The following is a 23,571-nucleotide window of genomic DNA, read 5'->3' on the forward strand; positions in this document are numbered from 1 at the left end:
TCCCCGAGCGCGGGCGCGGGGCAGCACTTGCAGGGCCCCCGGCTGTCGGCCGCCGGGCGCTCTGAGTGGCTCGGACCGCTCGCCAGGCCGGCTGGGCGGCGCGACCCACCCCCTGGGCGCGCCCCCGCCCTGGCCCGGCCCGGGGACGCGCCCGCGCCCGCGCCCGCGCCCGCGCCCGGCGGCTCGGGGCTCCCGGGGCTCCCGGGGCCCTAGCTGGGCTCCAGCCGCGCCGCCCGGGGCCCGCAGGGGCGCCGCTTACCCGTGAGACCCGGGGTGGCCGCTCCGAGTTTGAACCGTTTGCGGGATAAAGCCCACCAACGCGTGCGAACGTTGCAGTCCCTAGCGCTCCGGACAGGTTGTCTAGGAGACCGTGGAAAAGTCTCGTCACACACACACACATACGCCACCCCCGGCCAGGGAGGCCTCCGGACTGGGGACCGTGCCCCGTGTCACTTCTCACCCTTTACACTTGAGCCAATCACAGTCCTCCGAGGTTTGTTAAAACACGGGTGGCTCTTGCCTCCCCAGCCTCCCCTTCCCCCTCCTCCTCCCCTTTTCTGATTCTTTAAATCTAATAAGGGCCCCAGAATTTGCGTTTCTTACAAGTTCCCAGGGGATGCTGAGGCCGTTGTGAACGTCAGATCGGTTCAGGCTTGTGAAGTAACCTGGCAATCTGCGAGGCAGAAGGTACATTTATACTTGTTAAATCCACTTGTGCTATTTATCTGTTCACGTTTCATGGCTTTCCAACCCCGGCTGCTTTTCTCAATTTTCCTCTTGACTATGCACCAAGCTTTTGTGTATACCGGCCCGCATCAGAAAAGCAACAGGTGAGTATATTAGTTTGCTAGGGCTGCCTTAACAAAGTACCACAGTCCTGGTGGCCTTAACAACAGAAATTTATTTTCTCACAGTTCTGGAGTCTAGAAGCCTAAAATCAAGGTGTCAGCATGATTATTTCTTCTGCGGCCCCTCTCTTTGGCTTGTAGATGGCCATCATCCCTTATAAAGACACCGCTTATGTTGGATTTTAGGGCCCGCCTATAAGACCTCGTTTTAATTTGATTTCTTCCTTTAAGATCCTATCTTTGAGCACAGTCGCATTCTGACATGCTGTAAGTCAGGACTTCAACAGATGAATACAGCTCAGCCCGTAACTGCGCTTCACTGCCTCTAAGAACCTAGAACAGACCCTGAACTCTACCTTCCCACCCCTATGCCTTCTGTAGACTCACATACGATGGCCAAGTGCTGTGCTTCACAGCTGGAAGAGCTTAAAACCTAGTAAAGAAAACACCCTCTCAATTGAGTGTATATGTTCCTCTAAAAGACAACATCCAGTGTGTGAAATGAATACTGGGAATCTGTCAGGAATCTGGGACCTCCTACCCAGCAAACATTTCAGAATGAGCTTTTTGTGAATGACTACCTAGCTGTGACCTCTACCTGGCACCTGTGTCATCTCCAGAAGTCTCCAGAAGGAAGGACTGTATCAAATAAATACACTAAAGACTCTTCATTCCTCCTGCTATCCGTGAGAGCTCCACACTTACCCGAGTCATGAGAATGCCTGATCTCCAGCAAAATAGTAATTGTCCTAAATTTGGGGCCTCATCCCCAGTCTTCCGATTCTGTCCTAGTTCATATATTTTGCCTTGTAGCTTTCTTTGTCTAACAAGCCAGATCAGACTTTTCCCCAAGCCCTGGATCCAAATGGCTATTAGATCACCATAGTTTCAAATTCACTATATCCATCATTGAACCCTTCCCCTCAACCATGTCTCCACCTGCTGCATTCTCCATCTGAGTGGATGGCCCAAACACCACTCTAGTTATGCCAGCCAGGAATCTGGGAGCCATCTAGAATGTGACCTACTTTAATCTACCTGCTACTCTGTCCTTAATGTTCCTCAGAGGCCTCCCCTCTTCATTCCCACCACCATTACCTCAGCCAAGGCCCTTTGAACTATTTATCCTCTGGTGTTTGATACCAGACTCCTAACTAGACCCTCTGTTCCAGTGTGGCTTCTTGGCCAGCATCCTCTACACTGCTTCTCCAAGCATCTTTCAAAAACAAACCTGGTTATCCTCTGTCCTTCTAAAACCTCTCAGGAGAAAATTCAAGCTTCTTTGCTCACCTCCCTCCAGAGGCTCACTTTTGATCATTTCCCCATCCATATTCTTCCCTATAGTCAGGGACCACTCAAGAGCCTCCATACTTTCTGAACACAAATACTCATAACTTTCTTGGTCTAGAGAGAAGGAGTCATCCATCCCTTTCTGAATTAGGGACCCCCTTGCTTCTCTCAAAGCACTCCATGTGGGTCTCAGGCATAGCTGTTAGAACACTGGGGCAAGATTACTAGGTCACTTTTCTGTGTCCTCCATGAAGCCATGAGCTCCTGAAGGACGAAAACGTCATCCATTCTTCATGTGTTTCAAGTCTAGGTTGGAGTTGATGCTTAGGGAAAAAAGTTTGCTTTAAGGAATGAATTAATTCTTAGGAATTCAGAGGATCTGGTCAAACCCAACATTTGCCTACAAGTACCTTACTTGGAGCAATCTTCAGTTTTCTGACAACACTTGCTGAACACTTTAAAAAAAAAAGAGTTATGCATTTATTGATGAGAGACACACAGAGAGAGGAAGAGACATAGGCAGAGGGAAATGCAGGTTCCCTGTAGGGAGCCCAGTGAAGGACTGGATCCCCAGGATCATGCCCCAAGCCAAAGGGAGATGCTCAACCACTGAGCCACTCAGGTGTCCACACTTGCTGAACACTCTTAAGTCACCCCCTGTTTGAATTATAGATTCATCCTTTAGAATCTCTAACTTCTAAGCTTTCTAAATACCCAGAGTTCTCTAGAGTTTTTCAAACTGCCAGTCAGGAGATCAGTTTTTGTGGTTAAAGAGGAGTATTTTTGTTTTATGAAATCAAATCAGAGTTAAAACAGTCAACTACATCCTACATAGTAAATATTGTTTTCATGAAACTTTTGTTTTCGTTGACTGTATTTGCAAGGGGTATGTGCATGTGTGTATGTGTACAGGGCTGTTGTATCATCACATTTATTCCTCCCTTTGGGTCATGGTCAAAAACTGGCACAACAGTATCTTAGGCAGTGCTGCAGCTGTGCTCACCAGAGGACACATTTATGGAGTCGTTAGAGAGAGTGGTGTTAAGCAGAGAACATTTTCTGGAAAGTTATTCTGAACCACTCTTTTAATCAAGGAATTGGCAGAATGGAGAGTGAAACACAGTCGTCCCTCAACACATAGTAGGCGCCCCATAAATGCTTTCATTGACTGGTGTGTGCATGGAGATGGGCGAAACAGTACAAGATGTGTGTGGGAAGTTCTCCTGGCTGGAGTCTGACGGAGTACGAAGAAATGAGATCAGTGACACAGAGAAGAGGGAGAAGCCTGGTTTGTTGCCAGACATTGCTGGTGTTCCCTGAGGTTTCCAAATATGAGCAAGAAGTACGGTGACATGGGATTTCCTAACCCGGTTTCCGTCATGAATGTTCCAAAATCAAAAGTATGTTATTAACTGAGCCTTTGCTGAAATAAAAGTACCACTTTCTCTGTGCTGGAGTTGGAAATACAAGAGGCCCACAGTGATCTGTAGGGCTCAAAGCAATGTGTTCAGTTCAAGAGTCAGATTTTCTCATCTTGATAGTCCACTAGTCTGGAAAAGCCTATTGCAAGAGGGGCAGAAATGAGATAGGATTATGTAACAAAGGAAAATAACAAGTGGCCCTTATAAAACTATAACCTTGAGAGTTATGCCAAGCATTTCCATCCATTTTGAATGCCTCCAACCAAGGAACCTAGATCCAGCCCACAAATATTTAGAAGGCAATGTTCTTGCTCCCAGGTCTAAAGCTTAGAATCTGTTAAAGGAGGTTGTCTTGTAAATAAAGAATAAGTATTCCTACTCTTTTTTTTTTTCATTGCTTAAGTCATTCTGGCCTGGGCAGAATAGAAGAATAAAAAAATTGGGGCCAGGGGAAGATAGACAAGATTTTTAAAAAGAGAGAGAAACGGGAAACCAGAGATAGCCAAAATTACAATAAGAAAGACATTCTAGAGGACAACTTCTCTACTCTCTAGCTTCCAAGTATAAAGACACTTGGCCATGAGTGTTATTAATAGAATTATATTTTGAATTTGGAAGATGGACAAAATCTGAAAGAAATCAGACTGTGGCAAGCATGAGTTTTAACAAAACTTTAAGATTGATTCCAAATTCTATTTCTTCGGCTTTGGGGAAAAACAAACAAACAAACAAACAAACCCACAATAGGATGGGTTGGGAAAAAGAAAATGTGGCTTTGAAAAATCCCTGGAGGCTGAAATATCCTTTGATATTATTTAGAACACTGGTCATGTCTCAACCAACCCTCTCAAACAACCAGAGGGATGGCAGTTGCATTTTCTCCCTGAAATACAGAGAAGATTCTTTATCTATATTTAATCCCCATTCTTTATCCTTTGAAATTTCACAGTTAGAAAAACCATAGTTAATACCTTGAAAATTAGCAGTAGTTTGGGTAGTTACTAGTAGAGGAGTATGTGACCAAATTTTCCCACAAAAGTTGAAAGTAGAGGTGGGGCAAACTCGCTTAGCAAAAGCTGCTCATCTCCTTCAAAGTAGCTGTTCTAGGAGCCCATGTGGTTAGTTCCTTTGTGCTGCTGCCTTCGTGGACATGGGCAGCTCTGTTTTATTTTATTTTATTTTTTTTTTTTCAGCTCTGTTTTAAAGAGTCACATTACATTGGTAGTGAACCTTCATCCCTTGACTGCTTGGTTTTGCCTTCTCTCTGCCTTGCCTGTCGCTTCCTCCTGGCCTCCTGTCAGCTGCAGACTGCATCCCAATCTGGCGTTGCAGTTTCCTGCCTCTCCAGCCTCTGAAGGTTGCAGAGCCAGCCCAGTTGGGTGCAAAGCTGTGTTACTTTAAGCTTGTTAATTAACCTTTCTGTTCCTCAGCTTCCTCACCTACAAACTGGGGTAATAAGAGAACCCCCTTCTTAGGACCTGTTGTAAAGAACTTTGGACGATATTGCAAACACGGTAAGTGGTGCATAAATGTCAACTACTGTTCTTAGTTATTGCAAGTGAAAACTTCAGCTGTAATTCTCTTAGCTGATCACTTATTGAATGAGAACCTCTGGGGCACCTGGGTGACTCAGGGGTTGAGCATCTATCTGCCTTTGACCCAGGGCGTGAGCCTGGAGTCCCGGGATCGAGTCCTGCATTGGGCTGCCTGCATGGAGCCTGCTTCTCCCTCTGCCTTTATCTCTGCCTCTCTCTCTCTCTCTCTCTCATGAATAAATAAGGAAAATCTTTAAAAAAATAAAATAAATTGAATGAGAACCCCTTCGGACTTTGCCAGTGTCGTGGGCGGTCTGTGGACATGGGTGCGGCCCCCCCTTGCCTCTCATGACCATTTCACTTGTATGTTGCAACAGATTTTCACCGAGCTTCTCAGCCCCTGTGCCAGACAATAGGTAGAAAGTTGTAGGCTGGCATCTTTGTATTTGAGATAACAAGGAAATTATTTGCGGTCACCAATAGGTGAAGCCTGAGGATGTCAGAGTTGTATTTTGCATGCTGCCTTTCCCATCAGATTGTAAGCCCCTTGCAGGCTGACCTCCATTGCCCTGACTAAAGGGAAACTTGCTTTGTCCAGGGTTTCCTTTCTAAGTAACACCCAGGATCCCCAGAGTTGCTTAGCTAATATTCTGCTACATGCCAGGGCCTGGACTCAGGTGTGTCTCATGGTGCCTTGTGACAGCATTTAAGCAGAGGCATAAAAAGAGGTGCCAGGGGGTACCTATAAGAGATGAAGTAGTGACTGCCACATAGAAATTACCCAGTGAAGAAAGACAGGAAGAAAACCTTGAGAAGATGTTCTGCTAGCATTCCAAGGGCCTCGTTACATGAGCTGTTTGCTTCTGAGAGAAAACATTCATTTTTATGCCAGCATAAAACCACCTGACTGACCTGGAAAATACCATCTCTACTTGCTGCAGCATTGGGTCAGGTGATTGTTTCTGCCTCCACAAGACAGATGCGAGCCCTGGGGTGGTCCACTCCCTGCAAATGGTGTTCACTGCAATCATGGTGGACAGACGCCACCCCAACAGCAACCTGGGCTACTTTGAAAATTTCCTGAACTTCTCTAAAGCCTATCTGACCCAAAGCCTATATGCCACAATTCAAGCCTGTTCCTTCCAGTTCTATTTCTGGGAGAGACAGCAAACAGCTGGTTGTTGATCAGTGCTGTGGACAACAATTCTTCACGTAGCTGGAGGTCCTCCTGATTCTATTGTGTTACTGAACTGCTACAGAGAGAGCACATTTCTTATCATTCCACTCTGTTTATTAAAAACAACCCCTTTGTCTTCCTTATAAAAACTTGCCTCACTCTAAACCAGGATTTTATTTAATATGGCAGGATGAAAAACAAGTCATTCTCCCCTTCAGGATGAACTAGAACAACACAGGAAATAAAAGACTACCCATGCAGTCAGAGGCTCACAGAGCCTTTTCCTGCTGAGAATATTGATCTAAGACGTGCCTTCTGACTCGAACCTGATATGCCTTAGAGAAGATGACTTGAGAAAAGACTTAAAGAAACTAAAGTCCAGTAAATTAAAACCAATAAGCTTGCGTGGCCACGGCACAAAGTGCATTGCAAACACTCGGCCTGATCCTATGGAAATAAAAAAGCCTCTCCTATGACACTTGGACACCATCTGTGTGCAGCAGCTCAACAATTGGGAGGTTTGCAATCATGCTACATGACTGTCTCATGACCTGGTCTTGGAAACTGTAGTTAAACCCAGAGGCACATCCTTCAAGAGGGATCAGAGAGAACCAGCAGGAAATCTGCACTGAAGACCAAAATCTGGGGTTAATCATGGGTCTTAAGAATAGTGCCTTATTCCAGACAGTGTAATAGATCTTTCCTAAGAGATTAAGAGTTTCAGAATGGGCCAGCAGAATGCACATGTTGCCAGGGCTCATGGCTAAATTTGGTGGTGGTGGTGGGAGGGGGTGGCAGATGGGTGTGGTGGCAGACCTTAGACATTATGCACATATTCTGATTGTTGCCACTGCTGGTTCCTTGCCACCCATGGTGCTAGCTGTCCCAATTCTGCTCCTTCCCCACTCTGTGTGTATACCCGAATGTTCCCGATCTGAATGCACTGCCCTTCTTTCTCTAGGTCAACAGGAAGATAGCAGTATTGTTAGGTTGCTTGTGGCTAAAAGTAACAAAAAATTCTTTTCCTGTTAGCTTTAAGAGAGAGGCTTCATTATGGAAAGTCCAGAGGGTTTTAGGGTTCACTCTATCCAGTGGCTCTAGGTCTGCCTCCCTGTGGTCTTTTTTTTTTTTTTTTTTTTTGAGCTTCATCTTCAAGTTGAGGGCAAGAAGATGCTCCAGCTGGTTTCAGGACTCAGAGTTGTGCTTGACAATATCCACAAGACAAAAAAGAAGTCTATTCTAGAAGCTCTTTAAGAAGACTGAAAAATGAGTTTCCCCTGAGCCTCCAGCAACTTAAAATCTCTGTTTGAATGCCAATGGCCTGAGTTATTTGTGCTCATTGCTAAGATAGTCACCAGCAAGGAGGGTGGAAGTGCCCTTTGACCGGTCAGGCCTGCCCGCCATGTCAAGGTTGTCAATCATATTCTCCTTGGAGCTCCATGACTCTGGGCAGGGGGAGAGAGACCTAAACAAAACTGGGGTTCTATTATAAAAAAAATAAAATCATAAGAATGCTGAACAGGCAGCTATAATGTCTACCATAGGATACATTATTATAATTTTTAATAGTAATAAATAAAAGCTATGATAATCACCATGCTGTCCCCAAATATTCTGCCTCCCTGCCTTCTGAGCATGGGGCCATATCACCGGATCTGGACAGTGACCTATGAACTAGAGTGGTATACTTGACTTCCGAGCCCATGCACTGAATTGTCTGTACTAGTTTCTCCTGATAGTTCTTTTCCTCTGCCCCAGGAACCAGTGACACTTCAGATAATGGTTGCCCTGACAGCCTGTGTCCTGGAGTCAGGACAGTGCAGAGCAGGGCCTCCAGGCAACTGGCAGTGGACAAGTGACATGATAAAAAAATAAAAATAAAAAATAAAAAACCTTGGATATTTGAGCTAATTTGTTACAACTGCAGAAGTCTTGCATACTTTGTTACAATACCTAGTATCTATTCAGTGTTGACTACGTTCTAGGCATGTGTCACTAGTTCCTGTGGATATGAGACATCAGGACTGGTAGAGCCTCCATCCTTTTACCCACAACACCAAAATGACTTTATTCATAAGCATTTGTACCAACTGGCCTTTACCTAAGATGTACCTGAGTACGAATTGCCCCACCACACAATGGATAATTGCCCTAGGGATTTGGAGGCAGAGAACAAATGAGTTTTGGTGTGTGTGTGTGTATGCATAGGGGCCATTAGAAAGAGATGGAGGGGGACGGGCAGCCTGGGTGGCTCAGTGGTTTAAACGCCTGCCTTCTGCCCAGGGCGAGATCCTGGAGTCCCAGGATCGGGTCCCATGTCAGACTCCCTGCATGGAGCTGTTCCTCCCTCTGCCTGTGTCTCTGCCTCTCTCTCTCTCTTTCTCTCTCTCATTCTCTCTCTCTGTGTGTCTATCATGAATAAATAAATGAAATCTTTAAAACAAAACAGAAAGAGATTGGGAACATTCAGGTATACACATATGGTGGGACTTCAATGAGAGGACAGAGGGGCAAAAATGCTACTGGAATAAAATTATCTTTTGTTTCAGTACATCTTACCATCAATGCACTAACTGCATCATTTTATTCCAATTATCTTTTTAAGGATGTTTTTATAGCACACAGCTTGGTGATAGAGATAATGTCTTCCCTAGAACAGAGCAGATTTGCCTACCACCTTGGAAAGTGGAGACAGTATCTTTCCCTGAAGCAATGGCAGGTATATTTACAATCTAGTATAATAAAAATAATATGTCCCTCTAGCAAAGTAAATGTGTCTAGTGCCCATTATAAAAAATTCAGGTTCCCTAAGCCCAGGGTTCCTCTCCTGGAATGCAACTCCCTATATGTGTAGCTGTCATTGCCTTGTGGGAATTAACACTTGTGGTGAAAAAATTCTGATATGCTAGTTAACTGTTATTGCTATGGGTAACGCAGTGTCCTTTGTCTCTGACCCAGGAGTCTTGTGTTCCCTGGAATCACTCACAAAACTGTGGTAGGCTCGCAAATGGGGTAAATCTCATACGTGATTGTTTATGGATAGGTAACATTCCAAAGTAAGTATGTAGATAGGCATTAGAGAGAATTCTTGCTTATGGAGACTTTACCCAGAGAAAGTAATCATTTTCCAAGTAATATTCTTTATATTCCTTTCTTAAACCTTGCTGACTCAGATAATTAAAACTCCCAAGGTCAGGTATGGCCTTTGGGCTGGATTACAGATGTGCACAGCTGCTCCCACCTACTGTCACCTGTTAAAAGAACTTTTCTCTGCAATCTTGACATCTACCTGAGAATCTAGGCAACTGGCTTCTGAAAATAAACCATACTGCTATCCTAGAGCATCACTCTCAGATTGCCCAAAAAAAGGTCTGCTTTCTGTTTTCAAATATCAGGAAACCTTGGCACTTCAAGTTTCCAAATTAAAAATTAAATCTGCTCAGTGAGAATCCTATTTGAACAGAGAGTGAAATTGATTCTAAGGGTTTGGTATAAGCTTCAACATCTAACTTATAGTATGTCACCTGCCATGTCCTAATGAAACAAACTAATGATAGACAATCAGGAATCAGAGCAACAAGTTGTATAGAGCTCTTCACATCTAGTCATACATTTCCCCCCACAATTCATGTCACAAGTCATATATGGGATATGGATGCACATATATTTTTACCATTGCAGGAAATAAAGACAAGGGATGCCTGGTGGCTCAGTGGTTGAGTGTCTGCCTTTGGCTCAGGGTGTGATTCTAGGTCCTGAGATCCAGTCTCGCATTGAGTCCCAGAAGGCAGCCTACTTCTCCCTCTGCTTCTGTCCCTGCCTCTCTCTGTGTCTCTCTCATGAATAAATAAATAAAATATTTAAAAAACAAAAAAGAAACAAAGACAAATAAAACACTGTGCATGTAATTGAGACCTCCAGGCAATAATCTTTAGATCTATCCAAGTCACTGAGTCAGACTTCAATGATTTTTTTTTTTTAAATGAATCTTCATTGTTTCAAACTGTCAACCATATCTTATCTGGATCTATGAGATTCAGGGGAAAATTTTCTCTCAGAGTAAAAATGAATCATCAATATGGCATTTCTGCAAAGATCTCTACCCATTTACTTTCAGGTATTAAGTTTATTTATTCATTACTGCAATCTTAATAATTTACTGAAGGCTTCCTAATGTGCTAGGCTAAAACAGATACAAACCCTGCTCTTAGAAATGTTCACACAAAAAAAAAAAAAAAAAAAAAGAAGAAATGTTCACACAAAAAGGGTTTAATTTTGAAATATGTTAATGCTATGAAGAAAAAGTAAATACTGCTTTGAAAACTTATAGTAGGATCCCCAACCACTTCCAGGTGGCTCAAGGAAGGCTTTCCCAAAGATAGGCATCAGAGCTGAGATCTCAAGGTTTTAAAGGAATTTACTGCACAAAGAAATTGGGGATGGAATAATGATGATGAGGAAGGTTAGAAGATTATTCCAAGCTAACATAACAGTAATGTTCAAAGGTCTCGTGGCAGATGAATACTTGCTACTTTCAGGCCAATGAAAAAAGGTCAAGTCCAAAATTTGTGACAATTTGAGCTATAAAATAAATAATAATAGCAGCAGATTATAACTTATAGAATAAAATACGTATCCATCAGTCCAAAGTGATAATCAACAATTGAATAAATAAACAGGGGAGGAAAGCTCTTCCTTACAGTAGAATCCCAACTAATAAATTAAAATGGATGATGGAAATAGAAAGTCACCTTTGCAAAACAGCACAATAATAATGGTCACGTGAAGGAATCATCAACTGATGATAAAATTGGTAAGTAAAAGTATAATAAGAAACAATATTTACATACATTCAAAATTTCTCTTTTCTTCACCCTCCCTCCCTCCTTCCAATTAAAAGTAACTTTACAATAATGAAACTTGGCTGATACCATCTGAACAAGGGCTCAAAGGTAAGTTAACATCACCAATAATGAGACATTGACATCACATGCCTCCTGATATAATACACTGAAAAGAATGCAACATCACCTCTGTGATAATCTTGCCAAATTATGTATGATCTGAATTTAACATGAGAAAACATCAGACAAACCCATATTGAGGATTATGGTACTAGATAACTGCCCTGCGTTCTTCAAGACTGTAAAAGTCATAACTAACAAAGAAAGAACAGGTCACTCCAGATAGGCGATGAAGGAGATATGACACTCGCATGCAATGAGAGGTTATTGACTGGATCCTGAACCAACTGTGGAAATCCAAGTAAGATCTGTAGATTAGTTCCTAGTATTGCATGTGAACATTAATTTCCTGTTTTTGATAATTACACTCTGGTTAGGTAAGACGTTCACATTTAGGGAAGCTGGGTAAAGGGTACATGGGAAATCTTGGTAGTATTTTTGCACCTTTTTTTTTTTGTCTGTCTGAAATTATTTAAAAATAAAAAGTTAAAAAAAAAAGAAGGATCTAAAGGAAAAAGGGTAGGGCAGCTGGAGCATAGGAAGTGAGAAGTGGCTGTTGAGGTGGACCAGCTTGAGACTACACAGGGGTTTATTTGTAGGTGATGTTAGAGATTGAGTCTTGACTCCAAGAGTAAAGAAAGACATTGAAGAGTTATAGGCAGGGCAGAGATTACATTGTCTGCAGTGGGGTAAATGGGTGAGAGGCAGGCTAGAATATGTGGGGGGATCAGTAACAGGACATTGCAAGCGTGTAAGAGAGAGGCTGCTGCCAGCTTGGTCTATGGTGATGACAGCAAGAATGGATGAATATGAGGAGAGTCTAGAGGTATTTAGGAAGTAGAGTCATGGAGTGATGTGGGTGTGAAGAATGACTGGGGCGTGGGTGTCAAGGATGATTGTACATTTCTGGCTTGCCCAGCCAGAAATAGAGAAGCTATTCACCAAGAGAGAGCAAACACTGAAAAAGGTAGAGATGTCATGAGTTCAGCCTTGGGTATTTTCAGTTTGAGTTCCCGTTGGTGGACCCAACATTGATGTCAGGAAAGGCAGTTGGATTTTAGGGGAATGGAGTTCAGAGGCAAAGTCTGAGATGGAGATAAATGATGACCGTTGAAGCAACCTGTCCCTGGAATAGTGGGGGAGAAACAGGCAAACAAGATAGTTGTGATTTATCATAGAAAGTACAAAGCTTGAGTTATGATTAAAGTTCTATGTGAGCAGAAAAGAGGGGCAGCTACTAATGTGGGGAACGGAGAATGGGTTTTATAGAGGAAGTGCTGTTGAGATGAGCTTAGAAGGATGAACAGGAGTTCATTAGGCTAGTGCAGAGGAATTTTGGGACAATCTGCATGAATAGTCCTATATTTATTTAACTGATAAGCAAGTCAGCCTGACAGGTCCTGCTAATAGGCAGTAGCTGTTAGTCAACTATGTGGGTGCTATAATGCAGAAAGAAGGCAGTACATTTTCTGTGCTCCAACTGATCTTTCTTTGCCAAAATATTGGGCATATTTTGAACTTTATTTGTAATGTATGAATGTTCCAGAGTTTTTCTTATTTCTCACCTACAATGCTCCTCTCTTCAAGAGTCCCCCCAAACTACAGAGCACTATAGACTGTTTCCAAGGTGATTAATCACTCATTCAAGTGTTAACTTTTGATAACGACCTACCTAGGCTATGGCCCTTGGGGCATTTCCATGGCAATAAGGGGTTGAAGCACTCTCACCAGAACTTGTTGCAAACTATAGGACTTTAGTTTTATAGCAGGCATTACATACAGGTTCAGACTTTTCTTCAGAGCCCCACTCTAAGTACCCATAGTGCAAATGACCCCATGTCATTTAGAGCTATTTCCCACCCCCACATATCTTCCCATCAATAACTTGGCTCAAGATCACAGTGGTTATCAAAGTGGGAATAGAAGAGAGGATACATGCCTGTAGATTGAGTATCTAAAAGCTTCTAGTGATTCTGGAAAATTGCCAAGAGAAATCTGAGAAGCTTAGGGGAAGAACTTTTTCTTTTTCCCCCAGGTTTGTGAGCCACTGCCCAAGAACCCTTGATTCTTTTTCGCACAGAGTCAGGATTACTGAATTTGGCACTCAATGAGCCAAATGACCGAATGGAGAGAAGTACTATGTACCTGGATTGGAAAATATTGTTTTCATGTTAGTTTTTCCCAAATTGATCTATAGAATGAATGTAATCCCAATAAAAATTCTAGCAGATTTTAAAAATATATAAATTGACAAGCTGATTCTAACATTTAGATAGAAATGTAAAAGATATGTAATACCTAAACAATTTTAAAAGAGAAGAGCAAAGTTGGAGGACTTATACTAATTTCAAGATTTACCTTCAAACAATAGGAATCAAAACAAGTCGGTATTGGTGTATGAATAGACATCTAGATTGAAGAATCAGAATAGAATCCAGAAGTAGATCCACACACACAATTGATTTTTGACAAAAATGCCAACGTAATTTAATGGGGGAAGCGGTAATCTTTTCACGGTTCCAGTCATATATACATATTTGAAATACATATGACAATGTGCTTATAGCAGAATGCTTAAGAACTCTTCAAACGTATTGATAGGAAAGAATCCAATAAAAAAAATTTGAAGACACATTTCATACAGGAATGGCCAATTAGCACATGAAAAGATGTTCGTTATCATTAATTATCAGGGAAATGCAAATTAAAAGCCAAGGAGAAACTACTACACACCTATTAGAAAATCTAAAATTAAAAAGACACACCAAATTGGAAGCCAATGTTGGCAAGGATGTGGAACAATGGAACTCTCATACAATGCTGGTGGGAAAGAAAATTGTGCAACCACTATGGAAAAGAGTTTGGCAGTTTCTTATAAAAACACACTTTAAAGGATAACACCCAGAAATCCTATTCCTAATATTTACCCAAGAGAAATGAAAACATATGTCCACAGAAAGACGTGTAGACAAATGTTCATAGAAGCTTAATTCATAACAGTTAAAAAGTGGAAACAACCTTAATTTCATCCATAGGTGAATAAACACACTGACGTATATTCATGCACTGAAATGCTAGTCAGCCATAAAAACAGAATGAACTACTGCGATATACAATGACGCGGCTGGATCTCAAAAACATGCTGAGTGAAAGAAGCCTGACACAGAAAGAGTACGTACTGTATGATTCCATTTTTATGAAATTCCAGAAGAGACAAATCTAATCTACAGTGACAGAAAGCAGATCAGTGGTTGCTTGGAGCTGGGGGTGGAAGAATTGACTGGGAAGCAACACAAGGGAATTTTCTGAGGTGAAGCAAATGTTCTGCATCTTGATTATAGTGCTGGTTACTTGGGTGTATAAACTTGTCAGAACTCATCAAAATGTACATTTTAAATAGTTACATTTACTGAATTAAAATTATACTTCAACAAAGTTGACTTAACAGAAAAAAACATTTAGTGAATAGAAAATACTATGCTACACAAATATCAAACTGTGAGAAGACTACATATAGACAGGGAGAGAGGAACTCCTGGGAACCTCAGCCTGTAAAAGGTGCTCACCATCATGATGACCCCAAGTTCTTCTGAGAGCTGCCTTATGCCTGGTGTTCAGCGTCTTGGCCACCATGAGGCACCATTGTTTGTGCTGAGTCATGGGATGCCCTGAGAATTCTGTTTTGGCCCTTGGTTGAAGGACCTTGTCCCCTCCTGCTAGCTCTGGTCTGCTACCTGACTTTGTAGTCTGCTCTCTTCTTCTCTGTCTTCCCAGAGCTCCCAGGGTGTGGAGAAACTCATGCTTGCCCAGCCAACTCTCACCTGGGCCGAGGTCTTTTAAAAGTTCACAGAGAGGCAATGTCACTACTTTTGCCCTCATTGGCCCCTTTTTTCTCTTCTCACTATTTTGTCCATCAAGGCCCCCAAATCACACCCTATTTCTATTGGGTTCTGCTAGAATCTCTCTGTCTTTTCAGGGCTTAGCTCCCATCCCTTGATTCCATGTCTCAATAGCAAATAGCACATAGCACAGGAGAAAATTCTGAACTTTCCCTTTGATTTCAGAGTGACATGGGGCCCAGGAAAGTATGGGATAGCCTCAAATGAGACAGCAGCCACCAGGGCAATGCCTGTCATATTGAGACTTAACAGTAAAAACCTTTCTTCAAATAAGAGCCGTCAGCCATTTGCTCCAAAATAATCTTATTTAAATGTGATTACACTTTTGCTTGTTGCTTATTTCTACAGGATAGAGTTCAAACTCCTTAGCATTGCCCACCAGGCCATCATAGTCTGGTCTTTGCATAGGCGGTCCCTGCCCTCACTTGTCCCCATCTGCTTGGTAACACTTCAAACTTCAGCTGAAACAAGCCCTTGTACATGAAGTCTGACCTGCACTTCCAGGTAAGCATGAGTCAGCCCTCCTCCTCATTCAGGTCTTTACCTGTCTCTGTTATAGGACTTATCACAGGCCCACAGTGATTCAACTGTCTGACCCTCTCTCCACAGAAATGTCCGGCTTATCAAGGGCAGAAAGAGCAGTGTGGTTATTTTTGTTTAATTCCTGTGCCAAGCACTGCTCCTAACCCATAGTAAGCATTCAAATAGTTATTTTATTACCACAGTGCTTGGTGCCGTAAGAGACACAAACACTGTCTAAAATCTGGTTTCTTTCTGATGGAGCTTGTAGGCCAGCAGGAAAGCTGAACATTCACATAACTGTAATGCGAAGGAAAGTGTGAAATACTAGCTCAAATGTTGAAGAGGTTTGGAAGAGCAAGGGAGAAGGTTTCAGGTCAAACAATTGGCACAGATGTTTGAATTTATCTACTAATTGCTAATTTTTAGTGAGTACTTTCTCTGGGCTAAAGACCAGCTTGGGACATGCTACATTAGTTTCCTGTGGCTGCTATGACATAGAACCACAAACCGGGTGGCTAGAAATAAGAGAAATGTATTCCCTCATGGTTCCGGAGGCTCAAAGTCCAAAATTAAGGTTTCAGCAGGGCTGTGTTCCCTCTGAAGGCTTTAGGAAAAAGTCCTCTCTTGCCCCTTCCTGCTTCCAGTGGTTGCTGACAGTTCTTCACGTTCCTTGGCTTGTAGTGCTTTACTTCCATCTCTGCCTCTATCATATCCCCCTCTTCCCTGGGTGCATGCACATGCCTCTGTACGTCCTCTCCTTCTCCTACAAGGACAGCAGTTATTGGCTTTAGGGTCTGTCCTAATCTAGTACCACCTCATCCTAATTGATTGCATCTGCCAAGGCTGTAGTTCCAAATAAGGCAACATTCTGAGGTTCCAGGTGGACGTGAGCTTTGGAGGGATGCTATTTAACCTTCTATATGTGAATAATCATATTTACTCTTCACCGCAACTCTATAAAGTAAATATTATTGTAATACTCACTTTGTACATGAATAAAGTGAAGTATGGGGAACTTAAATGGTTGCCCAAGGTAACATACCAGGAATGCCAGGAATTCTGATGTTGGAGCGTTTTATCAGACGACCCACTGTAATTCACCTCTCTTAAAACTTAAGAACAAAACACAAACTTTTAAAACTGTGAAATACATCATTTATTTACAATAGTGTATGTACAGATAAAGGAGTATTAATAAAATAAATGCCTATCTATCACCCAGTTTAAGAAGTCGAACACTACCCGTCCCTTAGGCACACAGTCCTGCTCTATTCCTCTCACCCATAGGTAGGAGTCTGTGATCACTCCCTAATACATTTTCTGTACACCAACTTCCATCGCTGAATCAGCTTCCCAGGGAACCAGCCACTGAGGGTTGGCACCAAACTTTGTCCAAGAAATCACACTTTAAAGTGGGATTTTAAACAGCGATATCCAAAGCTGGGACTATATAACCATGAAGACACCATCGCTGATGGTAGGTGGGGTTGTAAAGAGTCCCAGACACGCTGTGGTAGTGGGCCTGCTGGAGGCTGGGAGCATGCAGGATCTGTTTTAGAGTCTAGAGGATTGTGAATTAGTTAAATGTCTGGGATGAGGAAAAGATGATAGATTGAGATACTTAAATACAATATAGTAAGATACTTAAGATATATTAAGATACATGAAGTCACCACACCCCAAATCCCTGTGGCTTAATACAACGAAATTCATTTCTAGCTCACATTATGTCTCTAAACATTGGTTGGTAAATAGCAGGGGGAGGGGCACTCTATTCCACACACTGGTTCAGGGACTCAGGTAGATAGAGCCTCCTTTACCTTGTGGCATTACCATTCACAATGCAGTGTCTATGTGACTTCTGAGGCAGCACAAGAGAAGCAGAAATATGAAGTGCAGTTTCTACCCGTAATTCCATGACCATTACTTAACTGCAAGGGAAGCTAGAAAATAATCTTTCTGGTTGCTCAGGGATTGAAAAATGAAGTGGGGGGGGGGCACCCCGGTGGCTCAGTTGGTTGAGCGTCTGACTCTTGGTTTTGGCTCAGGTCATGATCTCAGGGTCATGGGATCGAGCCCCACGATGGGCTCTGTGCTTAGTGGGGAGGATGCTTGAGATTCTCTTCCTCTCCCTCTACCCTTGCCCCATTTGTGCTCATGCACATGCATTCTACCGCTCAAATAAATAATCTTTTGAAAAAGGTAAAAAGGAGCTGCCTGGGTGGCTCTGTCAGTTAAGCATCTGCTTTCAGGTCAGGTCATGATCCCAGGGTCCTGGGACTGAGCCCCACATCAGGCTCCCTGCTCGGCTGGGAGCCTGCCTCTCCCTCTCCCTCTGCCTGCCACTGCCCCTCCTTGTGCTCCTGTGTGCTGTCAAATAAGTAAATAAAATCTTAAAAAAAAAAAAGGTAAAAAAAAAATGAAATGGAATACACTGAAGTATAGAATGTTATCTCTGCTACAGAAATGGATCTGGATTTTTGGCTTGGGCAATTAAGTGGATGGGGGTGCTGTTTACTACGGTAGGAAAGACAGGTTTTGTGGTGGTAGTGGTGGTGGTGGGGTGGGCTGATGAGCACAAATGGATGGCAAAACTTTCTGTAATAAATAGAAAAGTCAGAAGGACGGAAGGATTTTTGAGGACAGTAGGAAGATAGGCCCTGTTGGATAATATGGCTTATGTTCCTTTCCTTCAGACTTGGGTGCTATTTATGGTCTGTATGTTCTATAGAAAAGAGAAGTGTGGAAATTCTGAGCATGACCCAGGAATTTGCAGTGTCACTATTTCTAAAAAATGGAAGCCAATTTTTTAAAAACTATAAATGTAGTACATGCTCATTTTAAAAACTTCAACAGTAGAGAAGGATATGAAAGATGAAAAATTAAAAAAATTCCCTCATATACCCCCACTTTCTAAAGGTAACCATGGCTAATAATTTCCTATATATCCCCTGTTTGAAGATTTTGTAACTGAATAGTAGTGAATGCACAATGTTTAACTGCAGATTGTGAACAGCTGGTTGTGTGAAACTGCTTAACAAAACTAGATTTAAAAAAAAAAAAGCAATTTGCTATATATCCTGCAGAGTTTTCCATGCACTCATAAGCACTGAAAATACATATTTTAATGTTTGTATACACTATTATGAAACTTACTTTATAAATGATTATTTTTACTTATTTAATAATATGTCTTGGCATATTTTATTTCAACACATACAGACTTGCTTTATTCTTTTTAATGGCTACATAGTATCATTTTTACAGATATACTTTCTATTAATGGACATTTAAGTTATACCCAGATTTTTTTTAATTACAATGCTGCCGTGAACATTTTTTATTTGTACATTTTCGCACACTTGTGCAACCATATCTGAAGGATAAATTCTTAAAAGTGGAGTTGCAAGTCAAGTGGGTATATTTGTAAAAATAATTTTGCAGATATTACCATGCTCTCCATAAAGGTCTTCATGTTTGACTAACAATGTGTGAAAGGGATTATTTCCCTACATCCTCATCTCTCCTGGGTTTTATTAAACTTTTAAGTCTTTGTCAATCTGATATGTAAAAACAAAACAGAACAAAGTGTCTTTTTGTTTCAGTTTGCATTTCTTCCTTAAGTGTCTGCACTTCAATCTTTTAGCAAAAATAATACACAGGATGTCATTCGGAGTTCATTGCAACTACAAAAGGAGTGATTTGTTTTCAGCAGTATTTTGTGTCTTTTGACCTAATTATTTCCAGTGTCCAGAGATTTTTCATGGAATAGGTAGCTTTTGAGCAGATTCACAAAGGCAGAGTAAGAGATGGGTTACTCATAAACCAGTGTTTTGGCAAAGAACCGCTGATGCCAACATCCAGACACAACCCTGACCCTGCTGCCCTCTTACTCGGTCTGCACTGGTGCTGACTGCATGGATGTCGTCGACAGCTAGGACACTGCTCATAGTACTGACCTGGCCTTGGCACCTGAACACAGCCAGGTTCATTGGATGCATGCTCTCCTAAAGCAGCCTGTTGTTTTCACTTTTGGGGGGCGGGGGCTGGGAGGGGCTGTTCAGAGTTTCATAAATAAGGCATGGATCACACTGAGCTCATTTTCTTTATCTCACTGCACCTGCCCCCAGAGTGATCCTGTTGAGTGCCATATTGGGTATAGAATGAGCAGATCTAGGGGAAGGGATATGTTGGGGGGAACATGAACCTGTCAATCTGTGCACAGATTTCCAATTGCTTGACATATCCGTTGGTCATCTTTGGAGGCTGCCTTTGTATCCTTGGATGTGACAGGGATTGGCACACAAAGGGCTTGCTCACCCGCATGCCTCCAACTATATTGGGACACTTTGAAGGTGGTCCCTTAGGTCAGAGCATCAAACAACAGGCATGCTTGAGTTCCTTTGTAGGTCTTAGAGACACAGTGGCTCAGCAGCAGCCTCTTCCTTCCCAGGTGCTTTTCTTGGGCCACATAGAAAAATCATGGCATAGCGGTTAATGGGCAGGCTCATGAATCTCATATGCTGGGGTCCAAATCTCAGCTCATCCAATTAATTGCTGTGTGGGTTAGAGAAACTATTCAACCTCCCTGTGCCTCAAATTTATAGATGGTAATCTTACCAAACCCAGAGGCTATGAGGCTTCCAATGAGATAATCACATACAAGATAAGTGCTTGGCCTAAGGCCCTCATTCAATAAACTTTGGCTGCTGTTATTACACCTGGCTGGTGAGACTTCACCTCTCCTGATACATAAAATCTGTACTCCATTTTCAGATTTGAGTGACACTGAATTAGTAACTCCAGGATTCATCAGACATCATCTCTCTCTCCTTTCCCACCCCCTTTGTCTTGACTCTGTCTACTCTGTCTGGTGTATTGCCTCACTCACTTTTCATGTAGAATATTCCACTTTTTTTAGCAGCAAGACTGATGAGGGAAGGTGCTAAGACTCAGATGAGTAGTATCGTGGAGTTCTCACACTGCACATGACTGCAGTCTCTCCTGCACTGCCCACCAAATGTGGTTGTGGACTAAGGACAGCTACACTCATGAAGCAGCTCAGAGGAAATGGTATGCAGATGTGGGATCCGAGGTAGGGGAAATGCCCTGCTGTCTGGGTAGGATCAGGCTGAGATTAAGAGTTAGACTTTCCTTTAGGATCAAATATTCCCCTTTGCTTCCAAGCTCCAGTTAATTGTGTTCATGGAATTAGGGGGAGAAGGCAGAAATCAATGATGCTTTTCAGTGATTTGTGCCATGTTCCAGTCCCGAGATCATTTCTTTCCAATAGGGTGCCTTGCATCTGGTGCAGAGTCAATCCACTCCCACTCCCAGAGGCAGCAAAGGATGGAGATAACTACCATGCGTGTGGTGGCTAAATAACAAATCATAAATTCAGTGGACTTATGTAACCTGGGAATGTGACTGAGGTGAACTTTCCCAGAAGTACAGGTTCAATACCATGGAAAGTCACTTTATGCCCCAGTCTCAACTTACAGTTTAGAAAAAATAGAGAGGACAAGGAAAGTAAAGTCCACCAAAAGGCACAACAATGGGTATTTCCTGGAGAGGAAACATTCTACAGGTAAACTGGCCTGGATTCTTCAAAAAGTCAACATTCTAGGAAGAAAGGAGAGACTGTCCTAGATGGAGAGGGGCTAAAAAGACGTAAAACCCAAATGCAAGGTGACAACCTCAATTAGATCCTTCTTCAAAAAAGTAAAGGAGAACAACCATAAGGGGATATTTGGGGACAATTGGGGGCATCGAGGCAGGGGCTGATTCTTAGGGGGTACCATGGAATCCCTGTTGATGTTTCTGGGCACGATAAAGCCATTGCGGTTACCAGGAGAATGTTCTTGTTCCCAGGGAATATCTGCCAAGATAATTATGAGTCGAGCATTATGATAAATGCAGACAACTTTCCATCAATGAGAGAGAATATGAGTGAGAGAGAGTAATGAGGCACATGTGTTAACTGTTGACTCAAGGTTGTTCTAGGTTGAATCTGTGGGGAGGTTATCTGGGTATTGATAGTGGGGTTTTCTTTTCTTTTACAACTTTTCTGTAAGTATGAAAATTTTCAAAATAAAAAGTTGGGAAGAGGGGCATCTGGGTGGCTCAGTGGTTGAACGTCAGCCTTTGGCTCAGGTTGTGATCCCAGGGTCGTGGAATCGAGTCCCACATCAGGCTCCCTGCAGGCAGCCTGCTTCTCCCTCTGCCTATGTCTCTGCCTCTCTCTCTGTCTCTAATGAATAAATAAATAAAATCTAAAAAAAGAAAATGTTGGGAAGGGAAGGAGAGCCTATGAATGTAGGAACTTGCACACACTTGGTGGCTTTTGTATGATAGCATAACCATAAGTATGGGCAAGCCTCTTTCCTTGGGAAAGGAGGAGGCCTCTCATGCCCATTCCTTTTTTTTTAATTTTTTTTTTTTTAATTTATGATAGTCACAGAGAGAGAAAGAGAGAGAGGCAGAGACATAGGCAGAGGGAGAAGCAGGCTCCATGCACCGGGAGCCCGATGTGGGATTCGATCCTGGGTCTCCAGGATCGCGCCCTGGGCCAAAGGCAGGCGCCAAACCGCTGCGCCACCCAGGGATCCCTCATGCCCATTCCTGAATTGCGAATGGTCTTGCTGTGGGCAGCCCACCCCCTGAGGTTGGACCAAGAGGATACCTTCTTGAATCAATGGCATCTCCAGACCCCTGAAACTCTGAAGGTCACCATCCAGGCTTTCTTTTCCTTCTGTCCTCATCTGGCGCATAGAATAGAAGACTAGCTTTGCCTCTCCTTTCAACATCACCATGTAGAAAACAGGATTGTGTGAGAGTTCACTGTCAAAGTTTATTTACTTTCTGTGTGGAACCTCTTCTCATTGCTCAGCCATCCTAAATTCTAACATTTATGCTTATTGCTCAGAATACAAGGTCATTTAAGAAGTAGATTGAACATTGTGTTTTTCCTATATCTTCTACTTGCACTCCAGGAGCCAGAATAGTTTTATTCAAAGTTTTATTCAAGGAAAGAACTCTAATAGTGGGTCTTTCAGGCATAGACACAGGCTCTAGAGAGAGCTTTGGAGTAAGAAGGCCTTGTTGCAGAACAGTTCAAATCACTGGACCTTGAAGACAAATGCATTCCTTGATGAGAAATGCCCATCCGTTCTGAGTGGCAGAAATTCACACTGTGCTCTCACCAAAAGATGAATCTTTAACCAGCTATGGGAAACTTGCTTATCACAAAGCTAATAAATTTTAACTGGTGTGGGCAGCCAAACAGGTTGACAGCAGTGGAAACCAGTACCTGAGGCATCGTTTGAAGAAGAAACCAGAACCGTGATGCTCGGACATTAGCGCCTAATAAAATATTCATTAAAAGAAGGAAAGAGAGCACAGGATTGGCAACATTGAGTTTTTTCATTAAAGAAATGAATACAACCTATCATCTGCTCTTTACTATAATTTCATGAAATGAGGTATACTTTAATTCCAAATGAGGAGTAAGGGCATGATTAGAGAATAAAGGTGCCTGGGCAAGAGGGCAAAGAACCCAGATGGGCAGGAAAACCAGATAGGTGAGGGGGATCAAGGTGTTAAGACCTTCCATTAGAATGCTGTCAAAAAAAAGATGAGCTCTGGGTGTTATATACAACTGATAAATTATTGAACACTATATCTGAAACTAATAATGTATTCGATGAGGGCTAATTGAATTTAAAAACAAAACAAAAACAAAAACAAACAAACAGAAAGACTCATATAACCATACACCAAAAAATTAAGGAAGGTCATGAATTATTTAAAATTCAAAGTAATAAACAGTATTTAAAATGGGAGAAAAATAGAGCAAAAATCATCTCTAGATCAAAGCAGATGATTATTTTCAAATATGTTTCTGACATCGTCTTAC

The 23,571-nt window shown here is 42.3% G+C and overlaps 1 long non-coding RNA gene across 3 annotated transcripts; it reads left to right on the top strand.

Moving 5' to 3' along the window:
* Positions 1-371: 371 nt before the first annotated feature.
* Positions 372-23,067, top strand: LOC119870119. Of its 3 annotated transcripts, XR_005355215.1 has the most exons (7): positions 372-493; positions 607-687; positions 4,990-5,073; positions 11,172-11,223; positions 14,271-14,406; positions 15,483-15,638; positions 22,934-23,067. It is a non-coding gene; the product is annotated as an uncharacterized LOC119870119 (long non-coding RNA). The 3 variants fall into 3 exon arrangements; XR_005355216.1 differs by lacking the exons at positions 11,172-11,223; positions 14,271-14,406; positions 15,483-15,638; positions 22,934-23,067 and adding an exon at positions 6,461-8,494; XR_005355217.1 differs by lacking the exons at positions 4,990-5,073; positions 11,172-11,223; positions 14,271-14,406; positions 15,483-15,638; positions 22,934-23,067 and adding an exon at positions 1,080-3,218.
* The last annotated feature ends 504 nt before the right edge of the window (positions 23,068-23,571 follow it).

Source organism: Canis lupus, chromosome 2, assembly GCF_011100685.1.
Source record: "Canis lupus familiaris isolate Mischka breed German Shepherd chromosome 2, alternate assembly UU_Cfam_GSD_1.0, whole genome shotgun sequence".
Taxonomy (NCBI): Eukaryota; Metazoa; Chordata; class Mammalia; order Carnivora; family Canidae; genus Canis; species Canis lupus.